General features: G+C 50.0%; 1 pseudogene; it reads right to left on the minus strand.

The window, feature by feature from the left end:
* Positions 1 to 11,508: 11,508 nt before the first annotated feature.
* On the minus strand, positions 11,509 to 25,466 carry LOC129656488 (nucleoside diphosphate kinase B-like; annotated as a pseudogene).
* Positions 25,467 to 25,742: the final 276 nt, after the last annotated feature.

Consider the following 25,742-nt stretch of genomic DNA (forward strand, 5'->3'; position numbering starts at 1 on the left):
GGGATAGATGGATGGCCAAATGCTTGATAGAGCAAATCTACCAAAATGTTAACATTTGTGCTTCTAGGAGGTAATGTTTGGGTAATCACTATATGCTGCTGCTGCTGCTAAGTCGCTTCAGTCGTGTCCGACTCTTCGCGACCCCATGGACTGCAGCCTACCAGGCTCCTCCATCCATGGGATTTTCCAGGCAGGAGTACTGGAGTGGGTGGCCATTGCCTTCTCCGAATCACTGTATAGTCCTTTCATCTTTTAAGTTTGGAATTTTTAATGCAGTGTTGGAGGAAATATATAAATGTACTAAATGAAATAATGTTTAATATTTAAAACTTGGAAAAACTATGTCTCAATAAAACTAGAAAAAAAAATATATATATATATCTCAAAAAAAGATAGTGGAGGATGACAGAAGTCCCTCTGAGCCCTGCCGTGGTCAAGTTAACCTGGTGTTCACTCTGACACATTAGGTGGCAAGGCTTAGTCAGACCAAGGCAGCCCATCACTGACATGATGGAGGCCTTTGTTCTAAGAGAAAGCAGCTCCGGGAAGAGCAGGCATTGGGTAAACCTGATGTCTCCATCTCTCCCAACCTCTCAGGGCTCTCCTGGGAAGAGGAAGCAGAGACACTCTGGTGGCCCAGAGAGAAATAGGACCAATGGGGGCTGGCAATTTAGGCAGATCTTTACTCAGTATTAACTTCCTGGGAGGCAACTTTTGGAGGTAGAAAACTCATGGTCATGAGAATGTGGGAGCAGCTACTGGATGCCCAGTGTCAGGCTGACCTTGAAGACCTTAAGATGTGAATATCATTTTGTTTCATAGTCTAGGATTCTGTGAATCTAAGACTCCACATTGCTCATTATTATCAGATTCCATTACTATATGATCTTAAGAGTTTTAAAACTCAGTGCCTCAAAAATGCTAAGGTTTTATTATTCCCTAATTCCAGAACCTGAGAAACTTAGAATTATAAAGCTATCTATGAGACACAGTCATTTGTGTGGATCTCTTTGAAAGATATGTTGAGTACATGCTTTTCACCAGGTACTCTTTGAAGCACTTTACATATATTTTCTTATTTAATCCTCACAATGTACCTGTAAGTTATGTACATTTATTATCCCTATTTTTCAGATGAAACTAAAGCACAGAGAGGTTAAGTGACTTACCCAGGACTACAGAAGTACTATACAGTGGTCCTATAATGAAAACCTAGGGTCCATATTCATGGCCACTGCCTTAGGCTGCCTTCCTGTATTATAAGAGGAATACACCCCGAAGGATGGAGGGGCTCTGGCCCAGCCCAGGGCTGTTATGGGTCCTCTGCTCAGCTGGACTCCACTGGCCGCTCTGAGTCCCAGCCCCTGGGGCGTCCCTTCCTTTCCCACCTTTCCAGGGAGTGTTCCCTCCACAGTCTCAGGTCCTGAATTCCCCAGGCAAAGCCAGCCACATTCTTTGGGCTGGGGTCCAAGTTTATTTAAGAAGAGGAAAATGTTATTATGGAAATTACAACAGCTTTACGAAACAGAGCGTCGCTGTATCAATCCAGGACCGCAAGAATGCTCATCAACTTAATAGCTTCCTGTTGGGAGCCTTTCAAGTTACGACTGAAACTGGCAGGCATCGGGGCATGGGAGTGGGGCCAAGCAACTGGGTGACACCGCACTCCGCCCCCTGCCCTCGGGATGAGTGGCAGAGTCCCAGCAGGAGACCACAGGGGACCCCTCCCCTACCTGCTCGTGCCTGCATCCCTGAACAAGACTGCAGCTTGGGCTTCCCATTCTCAAAGGTGGAGCCACAGTGGTGATGGTGGTGGTGGTGTGTGTGTCTCCAGGTAGCAAGCAGGGAGGAGAAGCCTGGGGCTCCTCCTTCCACCCACCCCATTCCACACCCACAGCCTGACTCAAGTACAAATACAGTTGTGATCCTTAGACCTTCTTCCAAAGCCAGTGTGGAGGGTCTGTGGCTAGGTCCCTGATAAGGACAGGCTTTAGGAAAGGGACTGCTTTCTTTAACTCCTAAGCCCAAAGAGAGAGAGCCAGGACTTAACTCTTTTTATCTTTAAAAAAAAAAAAAAAAAAAAAGGAGAAGAAAAGAAAACCATTAAAGTGAAATTCCTGGGGCTGAGAGCAGCCAGGAGTCTGGCACGTGTCTCCTCCTCAGTAATTATCTGGCATTTAGCACCTCTCTTCCCAGCACTTGTAATTAGCAGGGAAATTAAGATGCTGTCATCCTACCTCCCAGCTTCTCTCTGTTATGCCCAGAGGCCCAGAGAGGGGAGGGTATCAGTACACCAAGAATTGAGGCTAAAACTCAGGGGGGACTGAGAGGGGACATTTGACAGGAGAGCAGTGGTGGGTCCTCGAGGGAGCACTTCCTGCCGCCTGCAGCCACAGCCATGCCTTTTGTCTGAATTTCTGGAGTGTATGCAAGGGTACTATGCTCTCTCCCATGGGATGCTGTTATGGCTCTGATGAAAAGACTAGGTTCCAGTGGAGTCTCACTGCCTTCACCAAGATTTTCACAGAGGCTCTTTGGTGCCCACCTCAGTGCTAGACCCTGAGATCAGGGATGAATCAGATCCACCCGGAGTTGTAGATGGTCCCCAGGGAAAGGATATGGCATTTGGTTGGGGAGGGGGTACAACCATAACACAAGGCTGCAAGTGACAAGAGTTGAGGGAGGCAGGATCAGTTATAGAATTTGGAGGGACTTACTGAAGATGTGAATTACTGAAATTCTAAATAATTTCAGACAGCAACAGCAGAAGATTAAACCAAGCATATGGGCTCTTCTACCCACTCCAGTGTTCTTGCCTGGAGAATCCCAGGGACAGGGGAGCCTGGTAGGCTGCCATCTCAGGGGTCGCACAGAGTCAGACATGACTGAAGCGACTTAGCAGCAGCAGCATGGGCTCTTCTAAGGGACTCTGTGAGCTGCATACTCATGAGGCCAGCTCTGGATCAAGGGCAGTGTAGGTATTGCCAATTAAGAAAGATTTCTTATTTTTTTTCAAACTTTAAACTTTCTATTTTGTATTGGGGTATAGCTCATTAACAATGTTGTGATCGTTTCAGCTGAACAGTGAAGGGACTCAGCTGTACGTATACGTATATCCATTCTCCCCCAGACCACCTTCCTATCCAGGCTGGTATATAACACTGAGTAGAGTTTCATATGCTATACAGTAGGTCCTTGTTGGTTATCTGTTTTGAATATAGCAGTGTGTATATGACTTGCCCAAACCCCCTAACTATCCCTTTCCCTCTGGTAACCAGAAGTTCATTTTCTACATCTGTGAGTCTCTTCTGTTTTGTAAGTTCATTTGTGTCATTTATTTTTAGATTCCACATATAAGGAATACATATGGAATATTACTCAGCCATTAAAAAGAATGGAAAATGCCATTTGCAGCAACATGAATAGACTTAGAGAGTGTCATAATGAGTGAAGTTAAGTCAGACAGAGAAGGGGAGATATCATATGACATCCCTTATACAAGGAACAATTCTTAAAGGATGCAGTATTTGAACTGGTCTGGTTCAAGAAGTCAGCTTTGCTTAACAGGAAAATTACCTTTACTCTATGTGGCCAGTTTTTTCATCCTTCAAGACCTCAGTCAATGCCCTCTCCTCCAGGAAGTCTTCCCTACTAACTCCATGCTGGACTAGGACTCTCTAGGCTCTCATAGCTCCACTCCTTCACCCCCTCCAAACCTGTGCTTCCCTAGACACCTCACCTATTTCACTCCAGTACAGATGACCAGTTTATACATCTGCCTCTTCGGCTAGCTCATGTGCTCTCTAAAGACAGGTCTATGCCTTATTCCTGTCTTCATACTTAGTGGCCCACGGAGGGCCTGGATAAGACAGGTGTTCAAAAGTGATTGAAGAATGAATGAACACCCCCAGAGGGAGCAACTTGAAAGAAGACTTGATTGTGCTCAGGGAACACAAGGATGAATATTTATCCATGGGCCAAAAAGTTAAATTGGGATTTGATCAGAAAGGCCCTAAATGACAAGCCAAGGGAAGGGTTTGAGCTTTTACAGATGGATCTGGCTGCTGTAAAGAAGATGGCTGGGAGTGGAAGATGGGGGTGGGAGAGAAGGAGCTGTAAGCCAGGCAGAAAGAGCAGTCAGAAAGCTGTAACCATGATCCAAGCCAAAGGTCAGAGTGGCCTGGACCAGATAACAGCCATGGGAATGGAGAGAGGGGAAGAGCTGGATGGGAGCTTTGAAGCCCCAGCCACCCTGGTGGCAGCAACACTGGGTCACCAGCCAGCTATTCCAATTATTCATAGAAAATCAATCCCATTCTGTGGAGACTCAGATAAAACTCATGCACAGTAATGGATAGAGAGCTTAGAGTGAGGAGATAAGAGGAGGCCCCGGGTGTGGGGTGATCAGGTGGGGCTTTGCAGGAGGGGGAGGAATGGTAAGAGGTTATCAAAACAGCCCTCAAATAGCAAAGGCTCAGAGCCGGTCTGCCCAGCTGTGGCTGCAGAGAGACACACAGGCTCACCCCCAGGCCTGGAAGACCCAGACCTAGTGGTCCTTGGGCATTAGTCCCAGCAGCAGGGGAGACTGAATCTTGCTACCCTGAAATGATACTGGAGGTCTGATACCCTCTGGGGCCCCTTTCAGCCCTGGCTTTCTGGGATCCCGAGTCCATGAATCACCACTGTGGCATTTTGTCTGTAGGATCAGGGAAAGCACTGTCTGTTCTCCAGCACAGGGCAGGCGCTGTGGGAGATGAAATAATGGAGCCCACTCACTCAAGCTGGGCCACAAAGCCTGTGTCCCTTCAGCCTCAGTCCCTCCCCGAACCCTGGAAAGGGATCAGCAAGCTTCCCTCCCTCTGAGAAGGGAGAGAGAATATGGGTGTGAGAGAGCTTTGCCCTGGGAAGAAAGGGAGACTGAGAAACAGTGGTGCTTCCCAGAGCAGAGAGGGTCCAGGAGGATCAGCGTGTGAAGTAGAGAGAAACACTAAAAATAAACAACCAGTGCTCACATAGTACCCACCACTGTGCCAGGCATTGTCCTGGATACTTGCCTGAATTAGCCAGGGTCAGTCTCACAATCCTCATTTTCTAGAAGAGGAAACCAAGGCTGAGTTGAAGAAAAATTTCCATAAGTTCCCACAGCTGGAGATGCAGAGCTGGACACTTGAACCCAGGCAGTCAGGCTCCCTTCTATCTCTGCTCTGTAATGATCTTCTGTTTGCAAAGAGCTCGCTCTGTTCCAGGCACTGGTATCACTTGGCCCCTGGGAGGGGTCATCATCCCCATTTTACAGATGAAGAAGCTGAGGCTCAAAGAAGTCTGCTTATAAATCCGTTTCCCAGAAGTAGAAGAGCCGGGATGTGACCTCACAGCTCCCTTGAGTCTTGCACCCCTACTCTAGGCTCTGCAGGACTGGGGGTCTGTGCAGTGGACCCTAAAGAAGCAAGCGATGGGGCATCTCCAGGGGAGGGCAGGGCCCAAGGGGTCCCCTTCCCACCCTCTTCAGACAGCTTTTCCTCACAGCTGTGGATGGAGGCAGCCGGAGGTGCGCCCGAGAGTGCCCATCTGCCGACACTCAGGCCTAGGAGGAGATAGCACTTTTTATCTCTGGGCCGAGTTCAAGAGTTTATTCCCCCCCCCTCCCCGGGCCAGTGGGGAGCCTGGTGCCCATTCTTGGAGGGTGTCCAGTGACAGGACAGAAGGGGGCACTTGGTCTCCTTCCCTGCCGACACTCACTTCCCTCCACACCCCAGCATCACCCAAGGCCAGCAGGAAACATCTGGGACAGAGCACTTGGGTGCAGGCGCTGGGTCTGGTAGAGCCCAAGGCTAATTCGGAGCAGTCAGGGGTGGCTGGTGGGAGGGGCAGAGCTCTGGGGTCAGGCACTTAGGGGATATAGGTGTGGTCCTGGCTTCACCACCTTCTCTCTGTGCCACATCACACCGGGTGCTTTAAGCTCTGAGCTTCCGTTTCCTCCCTTGAAAACTGAATTAGCATTTCTATCTAAGAGAGTTCTCCTCAGGGTTAAAATAGCGAAGATATATATTTCAGCCACCTGGCTCACAGCCTGACCAATAGCTGGGCCCCTAAGATTACCCCTCCTTTCTTGTTTGCACAACATGAACTGACTCCAGTCACTGAAGCAAAGTCTGCTCCAGAATCCCAAAGACACAGGGAAGAGCTCAAGCCCCTCCTCAGGGTTCCTGGGGCTCCCCTTGCCCTGTAGAGGACAGAGCACATTCTCGGGGCATTCAGGGCCCCCAGGGGCCTGCTAGCTACCTGTGTCCAGGCCTCATTTCCTGCCTCCAGCCCCCAGGTGACTCATTCTCCCTGAACAAAGCAGGCCCTATCTTCGTTCCCCAGCGTAGCCTTCAAGGACCGGATCATCAGAGCCTCCTTTCTGAAGCCGCCCCCGGGCCCCTGAGGGAGAATGAATCACTGGCTCCACTCAGCTCCCACAGCTCTGAACTTACTCTGCTTTGTGCTGTGGGTCCAGCTCCAATGATCTGCCCCCCAGCACACTGTGAGCTCCTGCAGGACAGCACTGGGATCCCCATCTCCTCATAAAATGCCTGCCAGCTGTCAGATCTCTGCTTGGAAAATGTTATGTAATCGATCAGCTAATTAATGAAAGAATGTCCCAGGACAGGAGCATCTCAGAGCTGGAGGAGACTTTCATCCCAGGGCCTCATTATCTAAATGAAGAGGCCTGGATGTGGAGGAGGCTGAGATCTGGGGTGGGAAGGACAGGCCCTGGGACCCGCAGTGAGATAAGAGCAGGATAGGCACTAAGAGGCTGCTCTCCACACCTGATCAAGTGCAGGGTGGTCAGTTCCGGTTCACAGTTAGATATACATCGACCTGTAGGTGGCTCTCCACTGCCCCTTGAGGAAGTTCGTTTGTCATCGTGGCCTTCTAAGTCCCTTTGTGAGGTCATCCCTATCGAGTGCTCACTTCTGCTTGTGAGCCTGACTTGCTGTTCTCAGTGCTGGGAACACCTGCCCCTCTGCCTGGCCAAAGCCTAGAATCCTTCAGGTGTCCTCTTAGATGTCACTTCTGCAGAAAATGCTCCCTTGTCCCCTGTGTCCCTCTTCTTTGGCCCCCTGTGATCCCATCTGTCATACGAGGCTCTGATTGTTTACGTGCCTCTCATCTAGTCAGAGATTGTTCATCTTGTACCCCTAGTGCCCAGCCTGGAAGGAATATATGTGAGTGAATGGATGAATGAATGAAGTATAAGGACTGGATATTTGGGGGGCTCCGCAGATGGCTCAGTGGTAAAGAATCTGCCTACAATGCAGAAGACATGAGTTCGATCCCTGGGTGGGGAAGATCCCCTGGTGAAGGAAATGGCAACCAACTCCAGTATTCTTGCCTATCTATCTATGGGAAATCCCATAGATAAAGGAGTCTGGCAGGCCACAGTTCATGGGGTCACAAAAGAGTCAGACACAACTTAGCAACCAAACAACATAAAGATTGGAACTCTGGACCACAGGCAGCCATTTTACTGAAGGCAAGTTAACCCCAGGGCCTCGCGGGGGTTCAGGGGTGGGGAAGGCACTGACTTGGGAGGAGACAGAGAGCAGGGTGTGCTCTAGGACACCCCGCAGGGGCAGAACTGATAGTGCTGGCCACGGAGGGAGTCATGTTCCCCAGAGCCCAGAGAACCCATGATTTGCCTGAGCCCTCCCTTCTGTTCTGCTGGGTTATTTTGGTCCAGTGACCTTTGTTATTTCAGGCAAATCCTTCAATCACTGGGGAAGCATTTGGAAGGAAGAACACCCTTGGAAAAAAATCAGTCTGACCCATGTCCTGAGTGAGCCTTTACTGCCCCAGAGGCCCGTCCTCTGGCAGGCTGAGCGGGGCCTGTTCTGGAAGGCTGGTGGGAAGGGCATCTGGACGTTGCTGGATGGAGAAGGGGAGGCCGGGGAAGCATGGCTATTCAAATAACATCGAAGACTCTGGAGAGAGGGAGAGCTGAGCCTTGGGGGTGAGTGGGGTATTTACGGTAAAAATGATCTGGAAGGAATGCCAGGCAGAGAACCTTAGGCTTGCCATGAGTCCAGCTCCTTCACCACACATTCATTGCACTCCTCCTGCCTAGGCCCCACCTCAGAGAGCTTACAGTCTGGTGAGGGAGAGGAAAAAGCAAGAGATACTCAGGATCCAGTATGAGAAGGGATGTGGCACGGAGGAACCCAGAGGGGCCTCTAACCCAGCCTCCTGGGGAAGTGGTAATTTAGCTGAAAATTGCACAACAAATAAGACCTGTTTTTATTTTCTTCTCTCTCTTCCTTCCTTCCATTCTCTCTCCCTCCTTCATCCTTTACTTTTTTCCTTCTTCCTTTCTATTTTCCCTTTGTTTCATTCAATTATTAAATGAGTCATCATGAAAGAACAACTATGGCACACCCACTCCTCGTAGGCAGGGCTACACGAGGTGAAGCGATCAGATGTGGCCTCTGCCCACAAGAAAGTCATGGTCTGCTGGGGAGACACGTGATAGAAACGGTCACACCATATATACATGCATATACAAAACATCCCACAAACCATTGTTGTTCAGTAGCTCAGTTGTGTCTGACTTTTTACGGGGTTTTCCAGTAGTCATGTATGGATGTGAGAGTTGGACCGTAAGGAAGGCTGAGCACTGAAGAATTGATGCTTTTGAACTGTGGTGTTGGAGAAGACTCTTGAGAGTCCCTTGGACAGCAAGGAGATCAATCCAGACAATCTTAAAGGAAACCAACCCTGAATACTCATTGGAAGGACTGATGCTGAAGCTGACACTCCAGTACTTTGGCCACCTGATGCAAAGAAATGACTCATTAGAAAAGACCCTACAAACCATTAAGAGCTATGAAAAAAAGAAGTATTTAGTGCCATGAGAAAACTTAACAGGCCTGAGACCTGTGGGAAGAACAGGAGTGTTAAGGCAGAGACTGAAGCAGAGCATCCAGGGGAGAGCGCACACATAAAGGCTAAGAAGTGGAGGCACGTCACATGTTCAAGAAAACAAAACAGGTAGTGTAGACTGCCCAGTCACTGCCTGGGACCCTGTGCGTGGAGTGTAGAAGACTGCTGTTTCGCTTCCTCCTTCTAAACCTCCAGCAAACCCTCTCCATGTGCCTTGCACACCTGGGTTATGCAGCAGAGGGAATTCTGGGAAATGTAGTTCTGGCATAGCTGACTTGATATGCTACAAATGCAACACAGGTATGCAAGGGCCAGATCATACTGGGCCCTGTCAACTTTGGGTGATATTTTACGAGAAGTGGGAAGTGATACTTGATTTTTCAGCAGAGGGATGGAGAATGGCATGATCCATTTTATGTTTTAAAAAGTCCCTGTGGGAACTTCTCTGGTGGTCCAGTGGTTGGGACTTCGCCCTCCAATGCAGGGGGTGTGGGTTTGAACACTGGTTAGAGAGCTAGAAGTCTTCCCAGGTGATTCAGTGGTAAAAAAATAAATCCTTCTGCCAGTGCGGGAGACACAGGAGACTCGGGGTCAGTCCCTGGGTTGGGAAGATCCCCTGGAGGAGGAAATGGCAACCCACTCCAGGAGCTTGCCTGGAGAATCCCATGGACAGAGAGCCTGCGGGACACAACCCATTGGGTTGCAAAGAGCTGGACACGACTGAGCGACTGAGCACAGCACACAGGGAGCTAGGATCTCACATAACTCTCAGCTAAAAAGTCAAAACATAAGGTAGAAGCAACGCTGTACCAAATTCAATAAAGACTTTAAAATTAATCCATATTTTTTTTTTAAATCTTTTAAATTTAAAACAGGTTCCTTTTGGCTGCTGTGTGAAGATTGGCATAGAGAACAGCAAGACAAGAGCAGGGATTCCAGAGGGAAGATTCCTGAAGGGATCCCAGCAAGAGAACATGGGGGTTTAGATTCGAGGGTGGGGGCCTTGAAAGCAAAGTTGGAGAGAAGCAGGTAAATCAGAATGATTTTAGCATGGAGGTAAGAGAGAGGAAAAATGATGACCAGGGATGATTTCCCCCAGCTAGTACCAGTGTTTACAACACTGGGAAGCATTAGGAGATGCGGGGTTTGGGTGACAGGGGTCTGATGGAAGATCAAGTTAAGGCTGTCAGGTAAAATCTGGAGGCTGAAAATCAGGATACCATTCTGACCATGAGACGTATTTGAGAATAAATAGCACAGAGGTGGTATCCTTGGGTGTGGACAAGGCCCACTGAGGGACAGGGTGCTGAGAGAGGAGAAAGGAACCCCGGCACTACCATGGAATTTTAAGGCAAGATCCAATTTTCATTTTAGAAAGAGCTTTCTGACTGTCATGCAGACAACCATGTGCAGGGTGATGCCAGAGATAAGAGAGACCAGATCTTGGTGACCAGCTACAACTCAGATAACTAAAATATCAGGTTTCTCTGCTTTAGGCTATATTGACTAAGTGAGGCAAAGTTATACAGGTTCTGATGATCCAAAGTTCTGATTTCCTATTATGTCATGATAGATGGTGAGTGGTAAGACCAATTTCCAAAGCTACACAAATAAAACCTAAATGACTCCATATTAGTTCCTTTACTGTTACTGTGTTGGTGGATGTAATGATTGAATGGCTTAAAAGATACAGTGAATTTGGAAAATTAAAGGATTCAGAATTCAGAGTTCATGGGAACGAAGGTCCTGTTGATTCCACCTCCACAGCCTCACTATTTATCTCCAGTTCTGTTTCTACTACTGCAGCCCATCCATCCTCCTCCTGCATCTGATTCACTGAACCAGTCTCCCAACTTGTCCCCAGACCCCTCTCCCTCTTGTCCATCTTCCACACAGCATGGCTGACATGTCTAATTACATATGCAACCATGTCACTCCAGCCAAAAGCTCTCACTGGCTCCCACTGCAGGATAATATTCAGCCTCCTCCACCTTCATGGTTCCAGACCCTGCCTGATTCTGGGCCCTTCCTTTCCAGCCTCGGTTCCTTCCCATGTCCTGAACACTCCTCCCCAACTCCTATTTCTTGCTCTACACCAGTCTTTCTCGTGAAAGAAACAGCCCCTGCAGGGCTCAGAATGAACCCTGCCCTCTCCCTATGATAGGTTTCTGCAGGCATTGCTCCTTCTCCCCAGAACAGGCCAGTTTCATCCCTACATTCCCTTAATCAAGCAAATTCTTGCTTAGACTTCAGAATTTTTGTCTGGCTCTGCCACATCTGGGTACCAGTCCCCTCTGTCCCATAGCCTTCTGTGGGCTCCTGTCAGAGAATGGACTGCCTTGTATCGTAATGCTTGTCTCTTCCTTCCTCCCTTCCTTCCTTCTTCCCTTCCCTCCTTCCTTGTCTCTTTCTTCCCTCCTTCCCTCCTTTCTTTCTATCTTTCTTTTCCCCAGTTTTCAAAGTCTTTTATTGGCAAGTATTTTAGGAAGGAAAGATTAATCCCACTGTTTCCAAATCCAAGGAATGTAGAGCCATACCCAAGGACACATTAAGTGGTGTGAAAGAGACCGCTGCTTTGCTTCCCTGTTATTCATAGATCCAGTCAAAAGCAAAAAACTTGTAGTCACCAATTCTTCAGGCTTAAACCATAGGCCGATTTATTTTTCAGCACTTTTGACTGCATCACTGCTCTGAATGATGTTCCTTCTGACTTGTACGCAGAGTCCCCTTGCACTGTGCTTGACTTGGATTCCACTGGTTTGGTCTCCCCAAGCATCAGTCAGTCTGCCTTTGCCACGTTCAGTCCCTCCAGATCATGGCCACAGCTGACCCTGCGTTCAAACACTTCTCATCTCCAGGAAGAGTGGGTGGTCTTTTAGGTCAATGCTGTGCTGCTTTAGAGGCTCCTCGGGGGCCTGAGGGAACTTCCTGGCCACGAGGTAGAATCCCTCCAGCTCTAAACACTCTCAGGTCTCTCCCCGCCTGGCCAAGCTACCTGCCCTCTGGCTGGATGGCAGGGAAGGTGTGCTCCACATTGGTGGGGTCCCAGAAACTAGCAGAGGTGGGTGGTGGGGTGCACCACAGGGCTGGAGCCAAGGCTATTTCTTTCTCTTTTTTCTTGGCTGTGCTGCATGGCATATGGAATCTTAGTTCCCTGACCAGGGATTGAAACCACATCCGCCACACTGGAAGCATGCAGTCTTAACCACAGGTCCACCAGAGCAGTCCCACAGCCATTTCTTATTCACTGCTATACCTCAGTGCCCAACACAGAACCTGGCATGTGGGAGCTGTTTTTTCTTTTTTTTTTTTTTAATGTTACTGATAATTAAAAAGAGACTTCCCAGTTGACACTAGGAGAACCTGCTTGGCAATGCAAACGATGTAAAAGAGAGATGTGGGTTCAAGCCCTGCGTCAGGAAGATCCCCTGAAGGAGGACATGGCGACCCTTTCCAGTATTCTCGGGCTTTCTTGGTGGTGCAGATGGTAAAGACTCTGCCTGAAATGCCAGAGACCCAGGTTTGATCCCTGGGTCAGGAAGATCCTCTGGAGAAGGGTATGGCAACCCACTCCAGTGTTCTTGCCTGGAGAATTTCATGGACAGGGAAACGTGGCTGACTACAGTCCGTGGGGTTACAAAGAGTTGGATACCACTGAGTAGCTAACTGTTTCTGTAATTGAAAAGATCTCTGGAGAACTTAGGAAAAGTTTTGGACTAGTCTCAATGAGAGTCAGAGAGAGCCCTGTTTACCCATATCCTCCCATGGAGCCCTCATTGCAAGAATAAAACAGACAGGAACGACCTCCATATCCCAGTCTCACCCACAGAGCAGAGCTCACCTCTGTGACCTCAGCAGCATGGGGATGCAGAGAGATGCTCCCCACCCCGCCCCCTGGAGAGAGGCCGCCGAGCTCTGCGCTGCTGCCATGCTCTCTCTGCACAGGCTGGAGAGCCGTCAGCATGGCTGGGCCCAGTCCATGCTGGACACCAAGGGCCAGCTTCACTTTCTCCACAGACCAGAGGACAGTCCAGGGTCCTCCATCCCCCTTGCAGCAGCCAGACAGAGGCCCAACTGGGCCCAGAGCCAGAGCACTAAGATGTAGTCTTTCTCAATTCCCCACAAACTTGACACTCAGTTTCTGCTGCAGGAAAAACAAATCACCTTCCACTCTTGAGATACCAGCAAACTGCAGTGATTCAGAGCTGTAGGGACCCTGAAAGAGCATGCAGTCTGCCCTCCTCATTCTCTGCTCCTCACTGCATTGTGCAAATGAAGGAACTGAAGCACAGGGATGGAGTGGGATTTTGAGCAGGTTCATGTTGCACAGAGTCGGACACAACTGAAGCGACTTAGCAGCAGCAGCAGCAGCAGCAGCATGTTGACAGTAATAGAGCTGGGGCCAAAAACATGGGTTCTATGCCTCCCAGCTTCATGACCTTTTCAACCCCCAGGCTGAATAAAGAGCTGGGATTGACATCTTAACCCTGGAGGAGCTTCTACGGCCTCACTGAGCTGACTTACCTCCCTTGACAGGGAGCTCAGCGCTCTAGAGAACTCTCCAACTTAGAACCTTAGAAAGGGCTTCTCTACCCTGAGTCCTAACCTGCCTCGGGTCCACAAGGCCTGGGAGATTCACATGGAAGAGAAATTAAATGAGAATAGTGTGTCTTTTGGAATTTTGGGGCCTGGGGAAGGCAGACTGAAAGCCCTCCTCCCTGCAAGAAAACCGTGGGTTGGGGCAGGAAGAGGCAGGGAGACCCCCTGAATGACATTTCCCAGAAGCCTGGGGAGAGGGATCACAGGTCAAGAACTTGGAGTTTGGAAGGTGGGGAGTTCTACCTTCTCAGTTGGTAAAACCAGTGGCCCCTCCCGTGTGACACCCTCAAATCTTCAGTAACGTGGTGGCAAAATTCTCAGGGCAATTACATTTTTGTAGAAAAAGGAGAAGGACAATATGTTGTGTGTGGGTCTAGTGGTTTAACACAACATGGAGGAAGTTGCCCTCTCCTGAGCAGGGGATGAGAAGTGTGACAAATTGTGGGACAGATGAGCAGCCTGAGGTTCAGAGCAAGTTTTCACCAAATCTCCCAGGAGCATGGCAGTGCCACGTGGCTTAGGGTAACACACAAAGTCTATGTCAGTCGTTCTGCATTCCTTCCCTTGACAGAAATTGACTGAATGCTGGTGATGAGCATTAGCACTGGGGATACTGTTATTAACAGATCAGACATGGCATTAATATATTATCTGCCCTGGGTTCTTAGCTAATAGCTCTTAATGGGTGTTGCCTCTCCCCCTAAAGTTTGCAAGTCACTCAATGGCTGGAACTTCTGCTTGCTTCCTCCCCCATGAAAACACCCTTCAAGATGAGCCTCTAGTGATCAGCTTAAGAATTCATGGGAAGGTACAATTTCATCAGCCACATTCACTCACCAGTCATGTAATCAGCTAAACAAACGAAGCAGTTTTCCAATTCTTATGTGCTCCCAACCCCTGGAACTGAATCAGGCAGACCCGGAGGGGCTCAACTCTCAAGGTCATCAAGTCTATTCTTCTGCCTCCAGACCAGGCTGAAGCCTAGGCTAGTACAGAGGAAGAACAAGTCTGGGAGGCAGAGAGGCAGATGGGAGCTGGATTCTGCCCCAAGCCCACTGTGTGCTCAGCGGTAATGGGAATGTCCACTGGTGATGGTGGTGTGTTTTAGTCACTAAGCTGTGTCCGACTCTTTTGTGGCCCCATGGACTGTAGCCCTCCAGGTTCCTCTGTCCGTGGAATTTCCCAGGCAAGAACATTGGAGTGGATTGCCACTTCTTTCTCCAGGGGATCTTCCTGACCCAGGGATTGAACGCACGTCTCCTACATTGGCGGTGGATTCTTTACCACTAAGCCACCAGGGAAGTTCACCAGTAGGCAATCTGGGAACCCTTTCGCTTGTTTGATCCTCTCAACAACCTGTGAGTTAGGTAAGGCAGGTTCCATTATCCCTGTTTTACAAAGGAGAACCCTGAGGCTTGGAGAAGTCAAGTGATTTGCCCCAGGTCACAGGGCTGATGAAGTGGTGGCGCCAGGGTTTGAGGCCAGGTCTGTCTGGCCCCAGCGGCCCCTTTCTCCCTTGCATGTATTATACCCTTGGGGTACATACTCCAGATGCCGCTGTGCTGGCTCCCACTGACAAGAGCCCCAGAGCTGAGCCGATTCATGAACTGATGACGCCAGCCTCCCTGCATCCTGTGCCTGATGGATCTGCTGGCTCTTCCAGCCCCAGCACCGCTGGCCAGTGACCAAGGAGAGCACAAGAAGGAGGGATGGGAGCTGCGGGGGTGGGCAAGGGGGGCAGAGCAGAGATAGACAGGACTCAGCACATCCATCACCAGGGCCAGTCCCCCCCTGGGATCTCAGCTGCTGTCTGATCTGCCCAAGTTCCCATCCAAAAGTCAGCCCCCTGACAACCTGTCAGTCACTACTCCCCACCCCCACCCCGGGGTGGAGGGGTGCTCCTTCCCAGGCTCCCTCAGCCTCAGGGCCTGCTAGGATCCAAACTAACAGCCAAGCATAGCTGGGCTCTGACAGGGGAGGAGAAGCAGCCACTCCGACATCAACAACAGAGGGACGGACCCATGTCTGAGGAGCTGGCCAGACCTTCTTCCTGCTTTGGGGGCCTCATTCTCAGAGCACTTTGTCCCAGCCCTCAATTCCTTAAGCTCCTTAGCAAGGCCTTGCTGAGGTTTACTGGGTTGATGAGGTGTGACTTCTTGTCAGGCGTGTCTCCGGCCCCCGGCCTTCACCCTACCTCAGTAGGTTCTCGTCCTCGCCTCCTGGGTCGGCCAGCTTGGCTGGACATGTGTGGCCTGCACACATCCAGTCCTGTCGCATCCTGCTGGCCCCAGAGCACCTGGGACAAAGAAGAAAGGAGGCTGAGGAAGGGACCTGGGCCAACAGCATGGGGTCACGCTGCCCGGGGGCATCCAGAGAGAAGAGTGTTCTAATCACAGACTCTGCCCAGCGGAAGTGGGGAGACAGTCGTGATGTGCTTCTGACCCAGTGTCCTCTCACCCAGCGTGCACTGATGGCTGCTCTGTGCCAGACGGACACCGGGCCCTGGATCGTAGGTGGCATCAGATATGGACACCGGGCCCTGGATCATAGGTGGCATCAGATATGGCCCAGTTCCTGAAGGGCGTCTAGACTGTGGGGACAATAGCTCAGACAACAAATCATTAAAAAGCCAGTGATAACTTCTCTGAGAGGGCCCCAGGTAGAAGGAAGGCCTGAGACAGAGGGCAATTAGCTTTGTGGAAAGAGCTGGGATCCTGAACAAGGGGCTGAATTCAAATGACATCCTGCTGCTGTACCTGACTTCTCCAAGTCCCAGCAATTTATCCATAAACAGGCAATGGTGTTACCCATCTCACAGCATCATTCCAAGCACTGGATGGTAAAGCATTTAGGACAGTGCCTTGCGAGAGGTCAGGGGAAAGCCTGGATGGCTTCACGGAGGAGACAGTGCTGAAAGGATGAAGGGAAGCAGAGGGCATTTGACCACTCAGGAAGGTCTGAGGGGACCTTAAGATCCGTTCAGGCAGCACGTCTTGAAGGTGGTCTTATTTCCACTTGCTGTGTGGCATTGCCTTTGTCTCTCTGTCTTGGCCTTGAGGCCATAAGCTGTTCAAGGACTAGGGCCCCCTCACTCACCACAGCATCTATAGAGCGTGCTGCAATGGCGCTCAGTGATATCTATCAGAATAGTAATGAGTGACTCTAGAGTCCGTCACGGCTTCCCAGGTGGTGCCAGTGGTAAAAACCTGCCTGCCAGCGCAGAAGACACAAGAGACGCAGCTTCCCTCTTGCACTGTTGGTGGGAATGCAAACTAGTACAGCCACTATGGAGAACAGTGTGGAGATTCCTTAAAAAACTGGAAATAGAACTGCCTTATGATCCAGCAATCCCACTGCTGGGCATACACACTGAGGAAACCAGAAGGGAAAGAGACACGAGTACCCCAATGTTCATCGCAGCACTGTTTATAATAGCCAGGACATGGAAGCAACCTAGATGTCCATCAGCAGACGAATGGATAAGAAAGCTGTGGTACATATACACAATGGAGTATTACTCAGCCATTAAAAAGAATACATTTGAATCAGTTCTAATGAGGTGGATGAAACTGGAGCCTATTATACAGAGTGAAGTAAGCCAGAAAGAAAAACACCAATACAGTATACTAACGCATATATATGGAATTTAGAAAGATGGTAACAATAACCCTGTGTACGAGACAGCAAAAGAAACACTGATGTATAGAACAGTCTTATGGACTCTGTGAGAGAGGGAGAGGGTGGGAAGATTTGGGAGAATGGCATTGAAACATGTAAAATATCATGTATGAAACGAGTTGCCAGTCCAGGTTCGATGCACGATACTGGATGCTTGGGGCTGGTGCACTGGGACGACCCAGAGGGATGGAATGGGGAGGGAGGAGGGAGGAGGGTTCAAGATGGGGAACACATGTATACCTGTGGTGGATTCATTTTGATATTTGGCAAAACTAATACAACTATGTAAAGTTTAAAAATAAAATAAAATTAAAAAAAAAAAAAAAAGAGACGCAGGTTCCATCCCTAGGTGGGGAAGATCCCCTGGAGGAGGGCCTGGCAACCTACTCCAGTATTCTTACCTGGAGAATCCCATGGACAGAAGAGCCTACCAGGCTATAGTCCATGGGGTCGCAAAGAGTTGAACACGACTGAAACGACTTAGCATGTATGCACAGAGCCTGTCATACAGAGTGAAGTAAGTCAGGAAGAGAAAAACAAATATCGTGTGTTAACGCATATATCTGGAATCTAAAAAAAAAAAAAAAAAAATAGTACTGATGAACCTATTTGCAGGGCAGGAATAGAGACACAGATGTAGAGAACAGACACTCGAACTCAATTGGGGAAGGGAAGGGAAGGGACAGATTGGGAGATTAGGATTGACATAAATATACTACCATGTGCAAAATAGATAGTAGTAGGAAGACACTGTAAAGCACAGGGAGCTCAGCTTGGTGCTCTGTGATGACCTAAATCGGTGGGATGGGGGGTAAGGGAGGGAGGTCAAAGAGGGAGGGGATATATAAACACATATACGTAAATATATATAGCTGATTCACTTCACTGTACAGCAGAAATGAACACAACATTGTAAAGCAATTATACCTCCAATAAAATAAACGAATTAAAATTTTAAAAAATGATTAATGAGTCTGCCGAGTGAGAAATCAGGAGAAAAGGGACAGGGAAGAAACGGAAGGGAACTACCGTGTTTAGTCTCCACTATGTGTCAGGCGCTAGGCTGCTTACTCTCGGGTATCATCAGATTTTGTCCTCCCAAAAGACTGCTGTGTGTTTTATCCTCTCCGTTTTACAGATAAGGGAATGCAGGTTCATGGAGGCCAGGAGACCCACTAGAGACCAGGCAGCTGGAATGCAGCAGCCCAGAACTCCTCGTCCTATTCTTGGGTCTGCAGGCCCCTTTCCATCATTCTGGGCTTCTTCCAAGTGGCCTAAGGATATTTGGCCAGAGCCTCAGGACCCAGAGGGCAGCCCCTCCCCACCCATACTCTACCCCCACCCCAGCTGAGCAAACAGACTCCAGCTGGAAGGTTCCAAGGAGCCTGGGGGGAGGGTCTGGCAGGTCTGACAGGTCAGCATGAGCTGGGCTTTCCTGAAAAAGCCAAAGTGGCCTAGAATGCATCCTTCAGCAGGCCCAAGGGAGGGGTGCACCCGGCTGGGTCTGGCTGACTCCAGGTGCTGTAATCTCAGCCCAAAGGCAGACTCTAAAAATAACTCCACCCACCTCACTGCTCCCAGCGCAGTGGGGATAGACCCTCCCTGGTCACTTCTGCACTGACCGGGCTCCGGGCAAATCCCCGCGGCTTGCAGCAAGCCCCAGGTGTAAGCGAAGTCAGGGGTCACGCACTTCCCACTGCACCAGAGCCGCAGGATGGATGGAGGCTGGGGACGCTGTGTGCCTGCTCTCCCTGCCCAGCAGTTCTTTCTCTCCAGCCTCTTTGCCCCATAGTCTTACCTTTCGCTTCAGCTTCATCTCCCACTTTCCTCTCTCCAGGGCTCCTGCAAGACTGGCTGTTGTCCTAAGGGTCTTGTTACGAGTTCTTAGCAACCCTAGCACGGGTACTAAGTTGTTTCGGTCGTGTCTGACTCTTTGCAACCCCATGGACTGTAGCTCTCCAGGCTCTTCTGTCCATGGGATGCTCCAGGCAAGAATACTGGAGTGGGTTGCCACGCCCTCCTCCGGGGATCTTGCCAACCCAGGGATCCAACCTGAACCTCTATGTCTCCTCCATTTGCAGGTGGGTTCTTTACCACTAGCGCCACCTGGGAAGCCCCCGGCAGGCAGCAAGACCTCCCTGCAAAGAGCACAGGCAGGACACCCACTGTCTGACACCCACAGTCAGAATCTCCAGCCTGACATTGCGCACCACTCGTTTCCTTAGTTGAGTGATGTTCTTTCTGAAGAACCAGATAATCCACTTCTTGAAGGCAACGGGCATGAAGATTGATTGTTTCACACTAAGGCAAACACACGCTGCCACACACACACCCGGCAGGGGAGGCACACGCGCTCCCCATCCACCCTTGGCTCTCAGACAAGCCGACCCGTCTTGCGTGTACCACCCAGAGAGAGAGGGGATCCACCCTGCCCAAGGGCTGATACCACCAGGAAGGAAAGCATAACCTCGTCAGGGGATCCCCGCCACCTCTGCCCTGAGGCTGCATACAGATTTTCCTCTTTGAGATCAGGCCCATGAGACAGAGAAGCAGTGTCTGGTGGGGGACTTCCCACCTCAAGAAAACACATCCCATCCCTTCTTTGGGTGGAATGCAGAGAAGTAGTCGGACCCAGGCAGACAGTGGAATTCACAAAGATTTCATCAACCACTTTTGAATTGGTTCAACCACATACTGAATGCTCACCTACTACATGCGAGACCTCTGGGATGGGGGATGGAGCAGCAAAGGAATCAAAGAGTTTGGCATCACAAAACACTGGCCTTGTCACTTCATTACTCATGTCAGACTATGGTTCCACAAATGTTTCTCGCATACCGACTGGGTGTGGACAATGTTCACATGAGTTATCTCATTTAACTCAGTTCTCTACACCAGTGGTCCCCAACATGTTTTGCATCAGAGAACTGTTTTTCAGAATTTTTCCACGGACAGGGTGGAGGGTCGTTCGGCAGTAATGCGAGCGATGAGGCGCACTGAGGAGCAGCAGATGAAGCTTCACGCCCTAGTCCTGCCGCTTACCTTTTGCTGTGCGGCTTGATTCCTAACCGGCCGTGGACCAGGACCTGTCCACAGCTCAAGGGTTGGGGATGCCTGCTCTATGCTATAAGTGTAAAATCTGGGACCTAGAGAATGTGTCACTTATTCAAGGTACACAACCACTGCCTCTACTTGCTCGTATGTAAAATGGGTCCATAGCTGTATCCCCCTCACGGGGGTGTTGTGAGGATTAATGAGTTAATTTATGTAATTTTCTTAGAAACATGCCTGGCACAAAGCAAGTAGTTAATAAATGTTACTACTAGCTGAAGCCCTTGCCATAAATTCTGTTCAAAAAAGCAGCAGACACGGGATTCGAGTAACTCAAGCCTTATTTTCCTCCCTATCATACCAAGGTTCTTTTGCATTTTGTTGGTTTGTAGTAATTTCCAACAAACAGCTGCCGGGCATCACTTCTCTACAGGGGCAGCTCCAGGTCTGGTGTTTAAAGCCCTCTATAAAGGAACTATTGGAGAAGAAAATGACAACCCACTCCAGTGTTCTTGCCTGGAGAATCCCATGGACGGGGGAGCCTGGTAGGCTGCAGTCCATGGGGTTGCTGAGGGTTGGACAAGACTGAGCGACTTCACTTTCACTTTTCATTTTCATGCATTGGAGAAGGAAATGGCAACCCACTCCAGTGTTCTTGCCTGGAGAATCCCAGGGACAGGGGAGCCTGGTGGGCTGCCGTCTATGGGGTCGCACAGAGTCGGACACGACTGAAGCGACTCAGCAGCAGCAGTAGAGGAACTGGCTGTTCCTTCCTCACCCATCCTCCTCTCCTCCCTTAAGCAAAGGCTTTCCTCAGTCACGAGAGAACAATAACCACTTCTCCACTGAGGTGACCCCACTCTCCTGCTTCCAGGGCTTTGTGCAGGCCTAAGACTTTCCATCTCGTTTCTGCTGACTCTGATTCCAGGACTTGTACCAGTGGCACTTCTGTTGAAAGTTTGAGATCCAGCGACAGAAGAGAAATCAGCTGGCTTTCAACTTACAGCTATGGCAGCACATCCCTGCTCTGCCACTTCGGCTGTGAGATGTTGAATGAGTTACTTAACCTCCCTGAACCCAAGTGTTCTTATCTGAAGAGATTGTATGTAATCATCTTCATCTGTATTGTATTGAACAAAAGACTGTAGAGAGAGTAGTCCTCCCTTCAGGTTTTCAATTCACACACAAACTACATGAGGACGTACAGTTTTTCCAATTTTTAATTTTTTACTATAAGCTTTTCATAAAGTTCTATGCCCATAATATCTCAACCATACTGAAATCTGCTTTAAAAAGGCATTAACTTCAACCAATATACTTGCTCATTTTGAATTTCACCTCAAAGTGGCTCGTGACATGTTGCAAGGATTTCAAATCCCAGTGGAGTGACCCCTGAACCTCAGTGAGAATTCTGCTTAGTCTTGTCTTCAGCATGTAGCCACAACCCTCTCCATGTCTCAAGGCCCATCTCCAAGTTGAATCACAACAGTGGCGTCATCATCTGTGTGTTGTGAGCTCCTTCCTTGGGGACAGAGGCTGGGTCTGATTCATTGCACAGAGTCCAAGGAAGCATCCTATAAATCTCTGAATGGACCACCATCCATTTCAGCCGCCCATCCTCTGGCCATCCAATCATATCCCCTCTTCAAACGTGGATTAAGGACTCTGTCTAATGTAGGGAATTCACCCTTCAAACTGGGGGCTTTCATCCTCCAATTTCTTTGTCCTCTAGCATTCTTCCCTCCTCTGAGATCCTTCCAGCCAAGCCCATCACCCTTACTGGGATCCTCTGCTTTCCTAGGGCAGCCTCTTTCATTCCTATCCAAGCAGGTCCTCACACCTCCATGCAGGTGAAAGTTGAGGCTGGCACCTCAGAAGGAACAATGTCCCATGGGCCACAGCTGGAGGTCTTTAAGAACATCTGGATGTACCATCAGTTGCTCGGTTAGCCTTTCAAGCCCCAGGGTGCCAAATCTGAGCCTAGGCAGATAAGGAAGCTAGATTTTCATGTGCACATTTGGTGTGGGGTTGCGGGGGAGGGAAGACTAGGGGAGGGCCGGATCTCACTTAGCCCAGAAAGCCCTTCTTATCTACAAGTCCTTTGAAGTATGGGAGCTCTCGGAGACTGGCAGCTGGAGGGGAGCCTTTGCTCCACACTCCAGTCCCCACCATCCCTCAGCTGGAGAGGTTGGGCCCATTCTGGAGAAATTCTGAGATCTCAGCTCTCACAAATCATTCATTCACTCATTCATTCATTCATTCACTTCTGACCCTAGAAAGTGCTGGGCTCCATACTAAAAGCTAAGGAGGCTGAGATGAATCAGACCCATACGCTTCTTTGCCAACACACAGCTCTCAAATGCTCCCCGCCCAAGAAGGGATACAGACATGGAACTCCAGTGCACTGGAGTGCTTATAATCCTAGGTCCTGGTCTGGAATGTGGCAACTGTGTATGATGCTTAAACACCCTCTACAATGTCAGAGCAAGCAATGAGGCCCAAGTTCCAGCCCATACACCTCTCAAGGTGGCAGAAATCTTTTCCTACTCTTCCCTCTTCCCCTCCTGCCAGCAGAGCAGCGCTTTAGAACATTGGGTTCTCTGGCTAACAGACTGAGCCACCTTCCTCAGAGCTGAAACCTGCTCTTGCATTTCTCCCACAGGTCCTGACTGACCTCTGTGGCTGCCAGAACCTGTCTGGCTGCACCTGTCCCAGGACAGCCCTGGAGAGAGCTGGAGGCTGTGTCAGCTTCCCACAAAGCTGTCACTGGAAGGGAGACTCCAGGGCAATTATGCTGGGCTTTGGGAGAGGAGAGGCTGGTGTAGCAGGCTGCCCAGAGGGAGCACCCCAGCTAATGAGGGAGCCTTAATTCCTCTCTCAGAATAACAGGGGAGATAAGACCAGTGAAAATGAGGAAACAGGAGCAGCTTTCCAGCTTCCAGCACCTTCCTCCCTCCAGCACCTCCTCCTAAAGCATCTGTACTGAGGTTGGATGCACACTCATCATCCTAAGGCTGAAGTCCCTGCTTTAGGAGCTGGAGAGCAGGGGTGGAGCCTGGCTCATCTCTTTCTCACCTCAGCTCCAACCCTCCCTGCGGCTTGCCCAGGACCTGCGCATGGCAAAGTGGAAAAATGTACACTGAATAAAACATTGCACTGGTGTGTGCTCGTTATAGCTCATGCAGAGTCTGTGTATCTAAGGAGGAGTCAGCCAACCCAGAGTCGGAAGACCCAATCTTACCCTTGGCTCCACCATGCACTCTTTTGCTCAAGAGGGACCTTGAGGAGGTCTGTTTTTCTTCCATGGGACTTGGGGTCTCCATCTAGGAGGACGACACAACTCTGAGACCCATTGAGTCATAAAATGCCCCATGATAGTTCAGGATGCCCCCTCCACCTTTATTTGGCACAGCCTATGCCCCTGTCAGGGACACCTGAGAACACAGCATCTCCTTTCTCCCAAGGCACCTCCATGCCTCCACCAGACTATTTCTGAACCCTGGGAACCAAAGGAGGAATGTGTCCGACTGTGAGTTTGGCCAAATCAAGCCAAGTCACCTTTGCTATTTAAAACCTCTCCCTGGGCAGAGGCAGTCTGTTGAGGCTGGGAGAAGAGGCAAATCCCTACTCATTTAGGAGTCCACTTTACGGTGACTATAAATTCCCTGGGATTAAGAGATCTCCAACACCAGCTTCCCACTGCCCTTTTCTCTAATGCTCCCCTGAGGCCACTTGGCTGATTGGAATGTTTAACTCACCCCCTCCAGGGCTAGGCAGGATAAGCACCCTCTCTGGGGACATTCAGCTGGCTGTCGCCTTTCCCAGAACTAATCCATGCTGACAACCCCTGGCCCTGGCATTTCCAAGGGGTCAAGTTCTATAGTTCAGAAAGCCAGGATCCTCTAGGGATCAGAGGGTAGCTGAGGATAAAGCAGGGCAAGACTAGAGACAGTTGAAGATGGATGGTGGGGTCCCACGTCACAAGCTTTTGGGTCCTGGCATGTTCAAACTGAAAGAGGCCATTGGAATAACATGTCACGCACCCCCATTGTACAAAAGGAAAAGTGAAGCTCAGAGAGGGCAGGGCACTTACCAAAGTCTGTGGTGAGGTGAGGACTCAGGTACTTAGGTACTTAGTACTCAGGATTCATCTACTCACTTACCCCACATCCCCAGATTTCAAAGCGGGACACTTAGAATGCTGAGATACATTCATACTCATTTAACAAACACTTCCATGAAACCAGCTATATGCCAGGCACTGTTCTGAGCATCTTATAAAATATGATCTCATTTAATCCTCCTAAGAACCTGAAGGTAGGTTTTACTATCCGCAATTTACAAATGAGAAGGCTGAAACGCCAATAGCGTAGATGAAAATAACTTTTCCAGGATCACAGAGCAATTAAAATGTGATCATTTTAAGTCTGAACTCAGGTCTGTCCTGGACCCTTTCCTCTACTCCCAGTTGCTTGGTTAGAGGTCAGAGAAGTGAAGCCCCAGTAATACACAGCTCTGGCAGCAGGGGGTCCAGGCCCCAGGGCAGAAGGGTCCATGCAAATCAGCTCTGACAGGAGCAGATTCACACAGCTGGGGAAGTGGCCCAGCAACAAAGTGCCCCCACAGCCTCACCCCTGCCCAGTGTGGCCACTCTGCATGTTTCCAGGGAAGCCCATTTACTTTGCCTTCTGAGTGAAGTTTGCCCCCAAGGCTGTGTGATGCAGCAGCAGCCCAGCCCTCACCTGCCCTGGCAGCCAGGGTGTGAGCCTTCGCCGCCATTGAGCTGGGGCTGCTGCTCTTGGGGTGAGCACTCCTGGGCCCAGGACGGAGGCCTTGCCAGCCCCAGGGTAATGTGCGCCAGCTGCCGCTGCGGCCCCCACCAGTTCTGCAAGAGCAGGCCGGGGGCAGCCTGCGGGTCATACGTCTAGACAGTCAGACTGAGAATGGGGCTCGGCATCTTGGGAGAAGTTTCCTGAATTCCTTCCACCTTCGGGAATGGAAACTGAGCTAACAGGGAATTTGTTCTAATTATAGGGAAATAAGGAGAATTGAACAAGAGCTCCTCAAGGTTGAACTCTTCTGTCGGGTTTCTCCAGTGCTCTCCCCTGTTCATCTCTCCAGTGAGAAACCCCAGAGCACTGGCTCTGGGCCAGCATGAGGCTGGGCACTGGGTACAGAGAGGACGAGATGGGGCCCCGCCCACCAGGAGCACCCATCTGGTCGAGTGCTGAACAGTGGACCATCAACAAGAAAGCCTGAGGATGGAATGGGGGGAGGAGGGCAGCGAGCACAGGCTGCTGGAACCCAGTCCCAAGGCCAGCAGAAGCTCCTGGACAAAGTGGACGCTGAGGTCCTTCTCCCTCGCTTCTGCCCACACCACAGGGCCCAGCGGAAAAGCCATCTCTGATTCCCTCAGGACACGCTGATGGGCACTCATTCAACAGATACTGATTGAGGATAGAAGGGTGAGCCAGAGAGATCACTCATAACTC

Source organism: Bubalus kerabau, chromosome 6, assembly GCF_029407905.1.
Source record: "Bubalus kerabau isolate K-KA32 ecotype Philippines breed swamp buffalo chromosome 6, PCC_UOA_SB_1v2, whole genome shotgun sequence".
NCBI classification, from domain to species: domain Eukaryota; kingdom Metazoa; phylum Chordata; class Mammalia; order Artiodactyla; family Bovidae; genus Bubalus; species Bubalus kerabau.